The sequence below is a fragment of the Ranitomeya variabilis genome, chromosome 5 (genome assembly GCF_051348905.1).
Source record: "Ranitomeya variabilis isolate aRanVar5 chromosome 5, aRanVar5.hap1, whole genome shotgun sequence".
Taxonomy (NCBI): Eukaryota; Metazoa; Chordata; class Amphibia; order Anura; family Dendrobatidae; genus Ranitomeya; species Ranitomeya variabilis.
Genome location: NC_135236.1, coordinates 88875289 through 88889271, shown reverse-complemented (window position 1 = coordinate 88889271; position 13983 = coordinate 88875289).

The following is a 13983-nucleotide window of genomic DNA, read 5'->3' as shown; positions in this document are numbered from 1 at the left end:
TTTTTTTTTGGGGGGGGGCACTAAACTTTAACAGCATGCACAACAGACAATAAAAACAGCAAATATTCAGCAAAAACTGCTTTTTTGAAGCTGCTTCTTTACTGCCAAGAGAGCAAATTTTGCCTGCAAAAAAACCCGCAATTTGTGAACATGGCCTTATTCTCTGAACGGAAAATCCACTATAAATTAAAAGTACCCGCATTGTAGAGGAGCTTTTGACACATTTTGCAGAGAATCCAAAGCATAAAATAACTGAAATCATTTCCATTTATTTTGTGGATTTACGCTGCACATTTCACCTTTTACAAAGCAAAGTGTAAAAGATGTTGCAAATCCGCATAATTTCCTTAAGCAAGTAACAAGATCCGAAAGAAAAATCTATACAATTTTTGGCAGATTTTTTTCACAGCAGAAGACCTTTAAGGCTATGTGCACACGTTGCGGATTCTGGTGCGGATTTTTCAGCACCTTTTTAGAAAAATCCGCAGGTAAAACACACTGCGTTTTATCTGCGGATTTACCACGGAATTCCTGCAGATTTTGTACGGATTCCTATTGTGGAGCAGGTGTAAACCGCTGCGGAATCCGCACAAAGAATTGACATGCTGCGGAAAATACAACGCAGCGTTTCCGCACTGTATTTTCCGCAGCATGTGCACTGTGGATTTGGTTTTCCATAGGTTTACATGGTACTGTACAACGCATGGAAAACTGCTGCAAATCGACTGCGCATCCGCAGAAAAATCTGCAACGTGTGCACATAGTCTAAAAGGGTTGTTTCCTTTCAATTAAATTTCTCCCTTGGCTGCAATTTACTTTAAAGAGAAAACAAACCACGCTGTACTCACCTGTCCCAGGTCCACCGGTGTCTGGCCAGTGAGTTCAGCGGATCTGGACGGGGCATTTGTGCGCACACATGTATTCTTTTAATGTAGTAATGTACAGACATACATCTCCATGACAGCAGATTACACTCTATGGCTCCGTTTTATCATATGCAATTTTTTTATGCATTTTTTTTTTACTTGTGGTATTCGTTGCCTTTTTTAGCTCCACATTTTTCACAATGGCGTACCCGGTTCATAAATTTGACCGAAGTCTAAAATGGTCTTTATTTTTGCCTTTAAACATTGTTTGTGACTTTTTAGCAATGCAAAAAGCCACGTGCTTCCCGAAATGTTGCAAAAATTGCTCAAAAATGTCTGAGGCATACATAAAATGTCTTCATTGAGAGACTGGAGTACATTTGTAACAAGTTTTTGCAAGTCCTAAATGATGAATCCAGTAAAAACAATGGAAACGCAAAACCCCTCCCATAATGGCAAACAAAAAAACACAGGCGAACACACATACAATAGACTTTAAAAAAGGTGCCATTTAAAAAAATAAGGCGCAAATGAAAAACATTGAAAAACAGCAAAAAATAAGCAAAAAAGGTACAAATGTTATTATGAGTTCAAGTTGAGTGTTATGTCAGAATACCCTAAAAGATCCGATACATCATGGTCAGTTGGTCATTAAACAATCCTGGCCGGTCCGTCGGTGGTCCGTCAGCCATCAGCTCACTGCTCCATCAATTACTCCGGCTGGCTGCAGGCTGCTTGCGCCCTGCTGATGGCTGTTGCCTTGCCGGAAATGTGAGGTGGTCAGTGGAATCATTGCATTGACCAAATGTTTGACAAGCTGGAAGAGGACATGGAGGCTGTGGTGAATGGAGAACCAGGATTCAGTGAGTAAAAGCTTTCTTTTTTATGGGACATCTTACTGTGTATAGGGTGCAAAGGGGCCAACATACTGTATATATCAGGCTACTGTGTATAGGGGGCTATAGGGCATTACACTGTGTGAGTAGTGAGGGTGACACAAAAGGTTAAAAGTGTGTGTAATGTATGTTCCAGCCAACATTATAATAAATAAGGGTAATCAAATAAGGCTGCATCAGCCGGTCTGTATGTGTACAGGTTCTAAGTGCTACTGACCACTGGAAGTTAGCTGGATTATATAGACAGAAGTGGGAGTGGGATTATGGGGGCAGTCAATCTCAGATTGTTAGCAGAATGGAGTGCATGGATTGGGTGTTGGGTGGTAGGCAGGGATGAGGGAGGAGATGCAAGGTAGTGCAGATGTGTGGAGAGCTCTGTGGGTGAGAGTGATAGGTTTATATTGTACTCTGTAGCTGATGGGTAACCAGTGCAATGACTGGCACAGAGTGGAAGCATTGGTCTAGTGTCTGGGTAGAACTATGATCCTGGCTGCGGCATTCAGGATGGATTAGAGAGTTTAGTAAGAGGGAGAGCGATTAGTAGAGAGTTGCAGTAGTTCAGCTGTGAATGAATGAGAACAGTAAGAGCTTTTGAGAAGTCAAAGGAGAGAAATAAGGTGGATTCTGAAGATTGTTTTTGAGGTGCGGATGACATGATCAAGTGACTATGTGGACATAGGGATATCATACTATTTATAGAAGGGCTGTGGGGCCATCATACTGCGAATAGGGAGCTATGGGGCATCATGCTTTGTATAGGTGGATAATGAAGCATCATATGATGTAGAGGGGACTATGGGGGATAATAATGTATATAGGGGGCTATAGGGCATCATAGTGTGCAGAGAGAGGCTATGGGTGATCATACGGTGTATAGTGGTGCTATATGGCATCATACTGTGTATAGAGGTGATAAGTAGCATCATACTGTGTATAGGGAGCTATGGGGGCATCATACTTTATAAAGGTGGATAATGAAGCATCATAGGGTGTAGAAGGGCTATGGGGGATAATAATGTGTACAGGGCATCATAATGTGCATAAAGAAGCTACGTGCCATCATACTGTATATAGTGGTGCTATGTGCCATCATACTGTGTATAGGGGGTGCTATGGGTCATGATGCTGTGTATAGGGGCTATAGGGAATCATACTGTTTATGGGGAGCTGTGGGGATTCATACTATGTGTAGGAGGGACTATGTGGCATCACGCTGTGTGTAGAAGACTATGGAATATACTGGGTATAGTACCCTATGGGCCATCATACTGTGTGCAGATGGCTAGGGGGCATCATACTGTATATAGGGTGGGCTATAGGTAATCATACTGTGGGGTAGAACTAGTATTACCATTATATGGTCACTGTATGGTGGTGATATCAGTCCTAGTGGTTTTGATTAATGATCAGTATGGCAGTGTTATCACTACTGTATATGCTGGTAATATGTAGCTATGGATTGGCGGTATTATTTGTCTGTTGTATTGCAGTATTGGTGCTATTATTGTTCTTGGTACAGTCACGTGAGTAAATAGTCAGCAAGCACGAAGCCTGCCGAATCCTAATGGTGTGCAGTGTACACATGGTTAGGATACGTCTCTGCTTGCCGGTCCCCGCAATTGTCACATCATCACCAGTATATGATTTGCAGAGTTGTGGTGCTGACTAGAATAAAACATTGAGTAAAGAGGAGGAGAGTCTAATCCACGAGTATACTTACGATGACATGACAACTGCTGGAACCGAGAAGAAGAGCCAAATCCTAGTTATGTGTATATTACACACCGTTAGGATTCTGCAGGCGGTCAACTACTTGCTTAAAATTTACTCATGGGTGCACAACCCCTTTACTGGTTGTAATGGCATTGTTCTGTCACTAGGTAGTGGTATAATGTAGTCATGGTATAGTGGTATTATTTAATCTTGTATTATTGATCATGAGAATCCTGATTTCCTCCTGTCGGGGTAATATTTGCAGTAGAGCCCTCCATCTGGAAATGAGGAGGCGTCGTGGGCCTGTGTGCTTTCCAATGCCAGGGCTGAATTCTAGTCCCAGTCCGGCCCTTAGATAGCTGTCAGATGAAAGTTATTTCTCCCGGCCCTCCTATACAGTGGGGAAAATAAGTATTTGATACACTGACGATTTTGCAAGTTTTCCCACCTACAAAGAATGGAGAGGTCTGTAATTTTTATAGGTACACTTCACCTGTGAGAGACAGAATCTAAAAATAAAAACCAGAAAATCACATTGTATGATTTTTAAATAATTAAATTGCATAGTATTACACAAAATAACTATTTGTTCACCTACCAATCTGCAAAAATGCTGTCTCTCCCATCCCAGACCTGTTAGTTTTTCCTTAAGAAGCTCTCCTACTCTGCACTCAGTACCTGTATTAATTGCACCTGCTTGAACTCATTACCTGTATAAGGGCTGTCCCACACGTCCAGATAATTCCGGTACCGGAAAAAATCGGTACCGGAGTTATCCGTGTCCGTGTGCCCATGAGCTCACGTAGGCCATACGTGCGGCACACGTGTGCCGCCCGTGTGCCGAGTGGGTACCACACGGAGCGTGTGGTACCCTGCATCGTGCTGAAGCCGCGATTCATATCTTCTGTGCAGCAGCGTTTGCTGCATAGAAGATATGAATAATAGTGTTTAAAAGAAAGATCTATCGCTGCTTCCTGTCCTGGCCGCGCACCTTCTACTGTATTCGGTCACGGGCCGCTCATTTACAGTCATGAATAGGCGGCTCCACCCCTATGGGAGGTGGAGCCACATATTCATGACTCTAATCGGCGGCCCCACGTGACCGCATATAGTAGAAGGGGCGGCCAGACCAGGAAGCAGCGACAGCCAATGAGGGACGCGGGTGAGTATTTTCAGAACAGCGGGGGGGGCGCACAGGGGGTGAGAGGGCGGCGGACAGATAGATCTTTTAAACACTATTATTCATATCTTCTATGCAGCAAACGCTGCTGCACAGAAGATATGAATCGCGGCTTCAGCACCATGTGGGGGGGACAGCGCTTACTGTAGCACTGTCTCCTGCACGCCACACGGACTGCACACGGAGAAGGTCCGTGTGTGGTCCGTGTTTTACACGGACCCATTGACTTTAATGGGTCCGTGTAATACGTGCGCTCCCACGAACACTGACATGTCTCCATGTTTGGCACACAGAGACACGGTCCGCAAAAAATCAATGACATCTGCACAGATGCATTGATTTTAATGGGTCTACGTGTGTCAGTGTCTCCGGTACGTGAGGAAACTGTCACCTCACGTACCGGAGCCACTGACGTGTGAAACCGGCCTAAAAGACAGCGGTCCACACACTCAATCAATCACACTCCAACCTCTCCACCATGGCCAAGACCAAAGAGCTGTCTAAGGACACCAGGGACAAAATTGTAGACCTGCACAAAGCTGGGATGGGCTACAGGACAATAGGCAAGCAGCTTGGTGAGACGGCAACAACTGTTGGCACAATTATTAGAAAATGGAAGAAACACAAGATGACGGTCAATCTTCCTCGGACTGGGGCTCCATGCAGGATCTCGCCTCGTTGGGTAAGGATGACTCTGAGAAAGGTCAGGAATCATCCCAGAACTACACGGGAGGACCTGGGCAGCACGGTGGCTCAGTGGCTAGCACTGTTGATTTGCAGCGCTGGGGTCCTGGGTTCATATCCCACCAAGGACAACATCTGCAAGGAGTTTACTGTATATGTTCTCCCCGTGTTTCCTCCGGGTTCTCCAACATTCCAAAGACATACTGATAGGGAATTTAGATTGTGAGCCCCGATTGGGACAGTGATGATAATGTATATAAAGCGCTGCAGAATATGGTGGCGCTATATAAGCAAAGCATAATAAATAAATAACTCTCACTACTCCATGTGCTTAGAAAATGCCAAGGAGAGCAGATTGTTTAGACTACATACAACGTGTTCTAGCATGATGGCTCAGATTTATACTGTTGTGTGACATTTACAGTTTAAAGGGTTATTCCCATCATTAAAAGTTATCACCTATCCAAAGAATAGGTTTGTAGATCAGTGAAGGTGTGATGGATAGGTCCTCCACCGATACTGAGAATGGGGCTGCTGAATGTCACGTGGGAACATAGCGGTGACACCACATGTACTCATCGCCAGATCCATTCTCTATGGAAAAAGGTGTACTCGTCCATGTCCAGTAATACCACAGAGAATGAATGGAGCCGCACCGGATTCTTGAGGATCCCCATCATTGGACCGCCATCCATCGATCCACAGGTCATCATCACCTATGCTTTGGAGAGGTCTCGTTCAAGGGGATATTCTCTGTAATTTGGCTAAAAAGGCACGAACTAAACACGGAAAAGAATGAACATATGCACTGCAACGTCCAAACAACTTGATGTTCCTATGTTCAGGCTTTTGAGCGTTATTTAACTGCTTCAGATTTCCAAAGACATAAAGCGGTTAAAAGAAGTGACCTGACCGTTCTTCGGGGGGCTTCCGCTTAGAAGACCTTCTTCAGCTTATACAACATAATAAAAAACATAAAGATGTCGCAAAAAACGGTCGAGAAGTGACAGAAAATAAGCAAAACAAAAAAGATGCTTCAGAACAAAACACGTCGGCGCGTCCTGAAAAGTCCTGTCAAAAGTCGCGAGGATTATACTACAAAATATCTGGTACTGATTCTCCACATGATACCAACTCTTTTTTTTTTTTTTTTAAATACTTAAATGTAGGCGAAGCCTCCACCGATTCCTGCCTTTACGACGCTTCCCGTCCCCATGCATCTCTGATTCCTAGCTCCCTTAGAACATTGAGACGGGTAACTGCTGTGGCCAGCGATCGGCTGGGCGGGCATTTTCTTGTATTTAACGTGTGTCCATAAACGATCTGGAAGTAGATCCCTTGTAAAGTGTCAGACAAGCGTTTTGCTGGAGCAGTGGGTATATGTAATGCTTATTCCACTCACATCAGCCCAAAAACCCCTTTTAAACGTTATGAGATTTTATAAAAGGTTGTTTTATAGAGGACCCGTCACTTGCCTTAAGCATATAATTTTTGTATCTTTTGTAAATGCCACTTTTCTCCTGAATCCGGCGTGGTCTTTCTTTTATTCCTGCACCTCTCCACTCCTCAAATATGACCATCTATTTCTTGCATATAAATCTGGTCTTTTTTTAGCCAAGTGGGCGGATCCTCAACTCTTTTCTATAGGAGTCATCTTGTAGACCACGCCCCCGAGATTTCCCTGAAGGGAAGAGAATCCCATATCTTGGGAACAGAGAGGCGCAGAATCAATAAGAAAACAACGTCAGATTCAGGAGAACGGCGACATTTACACCAGATACAAACAAATTACATATTTATGGCAAGTAACGGGTCGTCTTTAAGAAACAATGGATCTCTTGTCCATGGGCTGTGCAGTTTTCAGCTAGGGACAAGGACACTGCTGTTTTTGAAAGAAGGCAGACATGTTTGTCTACCCAGGATTATTACAAACGACTCCCTGATTCCATACATAAAATGTGTATTGTCACTTCTACAGGCTGCGGTATAAAAAGGCATAAAGCATCAATGAGCAGGGCAGTATTTCACTTTAGTTTTCCTGGGTGCATTAATGGTCGTTTGTTACGGGCGCGGATTCCATCTCAGTGGACGTAGTCATATGGCGGCATTAATGTCATGATGTGGCGGCACTGACCAGCAGAATGTCAATATGAAATTCAAGCTTATCCCAGATAAATTGCCTTGTAATGCAGATATATAATGTCATGTTAATTTTACGCTGTACAATCAGACACTGACGTGACATATACGTACGCCTCCATCACTGCAATAAAAATCAGCAGCGGAAAATGTCATTTTCTTTCCAACGGAAACAAGGAGTTTCCATCCTTCATACTGAGATTAATATAGGGTTGTAAACAGACATTCGGAAAATATGGCGACACAAATAACAATGTGCTGTCCGATACCCGGCTGATGGGCTTTTCTGATTAATTGGGACAATAAATGGACATAGAAAATAAAGGCTGCTGTGAAAATAAATATTCATCGCAAGAAGTGTTAAAAACTGCAATACAACAAAACAGCGCTGAACTATCAGGACGATAAAGGGGTTGTCTAGGTTGTGACTACAGACTTGAGAATCCTCACAGTGCTCACACTGCGCACTGCCAGGATTCCCCGCTGTCGGGAGCAGTGGGCGTGTGACTGTGAGTATGCGATACATACATGTGGTCACATGCCAACTAGTCATTCAAGTCCTTGCTCAATACAAGTGAATTAAGTGAGGCAGGACATGTCTAGTCGGCATGTTGCCGAAAGTATGTGGAGCGCCCCCTAAGTAGGGCAATGGGGTACTTGGTACCGGGTCCTGCGGTTCGGGGGATGTCACGGTGGCTGACCCGGTCCGTGGCCCTCAGGGGTGTCCACTAAAAGAGTTTGTATATGGGCAAGGTGCAATGAAGAACGAGGACACAGGGTTGCAGTCTCTTTACCTTTTACTGTAGACTTCAGCGTCCACAATCCAGAGCACTGCTAACAGGGCTGGCTGAATCCGGCCAGTCCGAAGGCACATCCAGAGTTCCCGTTGCAGGTGGAAATCAGTAGCCTTCCTACTTGCGCCTGTGTGTTGTAGTACCTCCCTGCTGAGCACCACGGGATAGTCCTCACAACTGTCGTGTATGTTTCTGATATTCTCTCTCTCCGTCCTCCAGATGGTATGGATAGGACGACCCGTATGATGCAGTAGGCCTGGAGCTATTTTATAGGGACCCTAGAGACGCCCCTCTCCCACAATTTGCCTCCGTTGTCTTCATTAGGTTAAAAGTTGGGCAGCCAACTTGGAATTAACTGTCCTGACATAGTTTGAAGTAATGCGTAGAGCCTATTACTCCCTCGGTGTTCCGGCCACCGGCTACACGCCTCAGAAGGAGGCCGCCGATCTCGGGACAGACCCTCCTCCCGGTGTTAGCTCCTTGTGCTGTGATCTCGTTGCTCACTCTCCACAATATACTTCGCTTCGTGTCCTTTCTTAAGATGCTGCCGCAATGAGGTGCAGGCGCAGCTCCGTAACGTTCTATCTCTTGCTCTGTCTCTGTCAGGACCCCACCCCTGACAGGGACCTCTGTCTGCAGCTCAGATGTTCCTCCTTCTCCCCCTGTCTGCCTGACAGGTCTTCCCTGGGTCAAACCCAGTAGCGTTCTGCCTAACTTCCTATCCAACCCACCAGTTTTACCCGTGTGTGAGGAGTGGCCTAGTACATAGAACCTTTGCTCCCCCTGGTGGACTGGAGTGTGAAGTGTAATGTGTGACTGTGATACCTGGTCAGGTGAACTCCTTTAGTGCCATCAGACGTACCATCACTCCCTCTGGTGGAAGAGCAACAATACTGCAACGACCAGGACTCCGGGGCGCCGCATATGCAATGGCATCGATGAATCTTGACAGCTCTCACTGTGTGCACTGTGAAGATTCACAAGTCTACAGTCACATAGAATGACGGCAGACTTGAGCCCCAAGCCCGGACAACTCCTTTAAAAGTCTAAAAATATCCCACATTTTAATTGTTTGCAGCATCATAGACCTTTACATTGCTGTGGTCCAGAAGTCACAACTACTATATATATCAGTACCAATATACCAATAATCACTTTTTGTGTTGTCACTGTGTCATTCCTATGAAAAAAATGAGCAGCTACAAAGTGGTAATAAGGCAATCAGGGGTGATTGCAGGATGTCCCACCAGTAAAACCTGCTTTGCCCTGGGGCGTAATGAAAATATACAGATTTTCACCAACCTAACAAGGCAGTCACACCGCATAGATAATCTAAAAAAGAAATACCAGAAGGAAAATCTCAAGCCCTATTGTGAATACTAAAATTAGAAGACTTAGAATATCTTCTGTGATGAGACCCTCAGCCAGATGCCACTAGGTAGGCTGTACGTATGCGTGAGACCTGGTTCCATCTAAAGATTCTCACAAATTTGAGCAACATATTTGGTAAAATATTAATAAATTGTCTGTCACTTACACACTTCTAAGCACATGATGTAGGGTGCGTCTGCAAGGGTTAATTTATCCCCCATCACTCATTCGAAAATTTCAACCTCTGTTTTAGGCTGTAAAGTGAAAATAAATCACACACCGACATTTTTAGCACAACCCCAATTTCGTAACGCTGCTGCCACCACTCAAACACACGGGTGATGATTGCCCCAAATATATTACTGTCTGAAGATGAAAAGGTCCCACACTCTCCCAAAGGCTATTGATTCTTTAGAGCATACAAGGATCAAACTTATTAAAGCTTTAATATAAAAATATACAGTGCCTACAATAAAAGATAAAAATAAAATGACACACAAATATGCAAAATAGTTGTAAAATAAAAAGGGAAAAATAACAATAATACCTAAACATTTCCATCTACAATTATGTTCTGTTTCCTTGGGGGAAGGAGAAATGAATTATGCATCACACCAGCATACACAGCCCCCACCGGTGAACAACTTTTTTTGTGTCACCTAGTTTTTTATAGTCCTGACCACAGGCTCATATTTCTGTGATGACCCAAATTGGCCCATTTGAAAGTTACTGTTTGTGACTTGGATGAAGGGTTAATTTATGGTCTTGCATTTCAAATATCCTGTGTCTCCCACCACTCCTCTCTATACAGTCAATAGAAAAAATTCTGCCTAGTACATACTATTTGCTAACCCCTTTGAAGCTAAGGGTCCAGGAGCCGAGCTGCCATGTTTGACACCTCTCAGTATTCTCCCAGGAGACCCCTCTTGTGGTTCTGAGTTCCTGCCATAAGAGTAGGCCGATGTTATATCCTTTATATGGAGACAGTCACTTGGATGCAGCCTTAACTTCTTATTTTACTGATTATTATAGTTTACCTTGCAATTATATATTTCCTTTACAATGTCATACAACTGACACGTCGCAGCCAAACAACATAACTGAATGATGGTATCAGTGGGAAATTGAGAGATGAAACTATGATGGATCAGTAAAATAAAGGAGCTATAGGGGAAAGATATCAATCAATTTGCAGTACCTAAAATTGGTACAAATCATTGTTTGCGACAAAACGCTAAATTGATCTGCAAAGTAAAAAAAAAACATGAGTGTAGTTCACATATTTACAGAGTGGAAAGACAAAATTTTAGACATTTTTTGTGCAAATCTTTACCACAGCAGGAATAAATTTTATTTTCTGTTCAAAGATTCACCAAATGTCTTAAGAGGCGAGAGGATAGGTGATAGCAGGTGTTTCAACCACTTATCCCAAGAACGAAAGTCTAAAATGCTCAAGGGTCGCACATGTCCCTCACAGCTCCATTCATTTTCTATGGGACTGCCGGAGATAGGTCCTAGTGGATGGTGAATAACCCTACAGTTTGTAATCCATTGATCGATCTATGTTGTTGCAAATCATTTTTTCTCTTTAATTATTATATTATTTGGTCATAACTTTCAGCCGATGTAGATGATACTTTTTTTGCGTTTCAGATTTTCTGTTAACTCCAGATCATATTTACCTTGACACCAGTCAGAGATCATCTGATCATTAATATCAGATTAGTAGAGGTCTGACTTCCAGTATTCTAACCAATCAACCGATTGAAGGGGCCACAAGTGGCAGAGCGCCATACATCGTTTAGTGGCAGGGAATGGTACTGCATACGCTCTCCCATACAAGTGAATGGAGCTGAGCTGCAGTACTGGGCACAGTCACACTTGTATCTGTGCAAACAATGTCGGCAAGGCCGCTTTTATTTTGCAGATCCCCACCGGTCCTGAAGGTCAAACTCCTATTCCATGCCATGATCGATTTTTTTTTTTTTTGCCAATTTGCACAGGCTGAATGAGCATTTTGATCATTTGTCCGGTGTTTGTTGGACTGTTTAGATGGCACTTTAATTGAGGACGTCCATTGGATAACAGCCGCCCAACTAAAGAAAACCATATACAATAAAATAAAAGCCAGACACCAGAACCTAGCTTAAAAGGAGGTGGCACTTATTTAGGGGTGACCAAAATAATTATTAATAACAATAAAGGAGGAGTGAACAAAGCTTAATACAAAAACACTAAAGCAAGAGTAATAGATCAGGTTAGAGGAGCGCACATCCATTGGGGAACCATCCCTGTTCTTCATGGCGCTGCATCACGTCCCACCATCTATACTACTTTCTATATAGAGATCTGTCTGATGAAGGTCTGAGTGTTAGACCAAAACGTTACATGAAGTGGATTCCAGTTCTAGTTTTCCGCTTTTGTGATTCTTTCTTATGATCAGGATAGAGGATGGGGGTGACATGATCCCGTATGCCCCCTTTCCTACGTATTCCTGAAGGCTTAACATTCTTATGAACGTTCGTTTTCGTATATCGGCCTTTCTATATAAGCCCTAAGTCCTGGAAAACTCTGTCATTGACTTTTGATGCTGCCTCCTAGATTATGGATAATTATGGTCTATAAAACTAGTTCCTGCAGATTCTGATTACTGTAGTCTAACTTGTCCCTGGAACCAGTACTGGGGACTTTTGGTGCCCTTTATACTTACAAAAGGACTTCTGGAAAGAAATGTAGGGAAAATCCATAATGATCAGAAGTTATATGCACTGGAACCATCCCAGGTCTCCTAAAATAGTAAAGATAAGTAATTAAAAGAACATTGTACTGGAATAGAGCGCTCATGAATATAACACCTAGAATTAGTAAAAAAAAATTGAGGGCCGAACATCTTCTGTAAAGTAAAAGGAAAAGAGTCTGCCTGAGTCAAGTGCCTCTTATCTCCTGTCGCATTGTACTTTTCTATATTTAGGTCCATAATGGAGGGGCTTGGAGTATAGCTGCCGGTGAAGTCCATATTCCCCAGCCAGATAATGTGCACGCCGTCAACTCCAGGGAGTGGCAAAGGCTCGAAGATTTTAACAGATCCAGTGGTATGTAATCCCAGGGAAATCTCTTAAACCAGCTCATTAAGTGACAAATGACCACATCAGAGAGATGACCCGCCTCACTTAATAACCTCACACAACGGCATAACTCAGGTGCCTCATATGTCATTCTTGCTCTGTCTCAACAAAAACTGAATATCCAGGGACAACAAGACCAGCAGCTAAGAAGTAAAACCATTAAGTGTCTCCATCGACAGATCTAGAAAGTATAAAGACAGATGGACCAGAACATGAGTAGAAACGCACCGCTAGGCCATTCCCCTTTATTTTAGGCCACCTTACAAGTTCTCTGGTAACGTCAGACAAATTGGTGGAATTTCTCCATTTCTCCAATTTCAAAAAACTCCCTATTAGCATGGCAAGAAAAGATATGTCTAGGGGTCTGGAGAGCAAAGCCACTTAGACTAGATGGATCTGAAAGCTTTGCTGAGCTGATGAGGCCATAAGAAATTCATTCACTTCCAATAGCTGGTGACTGACAGCTATTCCTTTGACTCCCCCATACACGTGTACATGGCCCAGTGTCCATAGCTTTCAAATGAAGGAGGGAAATGAGCGGTTACGAGCACGTTTGGCAGCAGCCTATCTTTTCTGGGAAGAAAGGATCAAACATGTTGAAATCTAGTCCAAATCATTCACTCCACTGACATCTGGCATTGGGGGGACATCAGGGCACCCTCATACTAGAGTTGAGCAAAGTGATTTGCTGGACCCTTGCGCACAGTGCACTGTGAATTTCCTGCTCCCGATGTAATCATGACGTCGGGTGGCCTACTAATCGGAAGAAAAGCTCATGATGTTGGTAGGTAGTAGGAAGTTTGCAGTGCTCTGGTTAGTCTGCCATGGAGTAACGATGTGACCAATGAAAGTTGTTTGACTTAAGTCTACCCCAAACACATTAGATCGTTCTTTGGTCCTCCCAAAATCAGCTCTTTCAATTATCTTTTATCTAATTTATATGATCACCTTTCCACCTTACATTGGCTATAGTCTATCAATATGAAGGATATGAAGGCCTACAGTGAAACATGGTGGTGTCAGTTTCCTTAGGTGGGGCAGTATGAGTGCTGCTGGTGTCAGGCAGCTACATTTCATTGATGGTATCGTGAATTCACAGATGTACTGCTCTAAATAGAAAGAGAAGATGCTGCCATAATTCCATGCTCTTGGTAGGCGTGCACTTTTTCGGCATGACAATGATACAAACCAATGTCTATAGAAAAAACAGCCGCA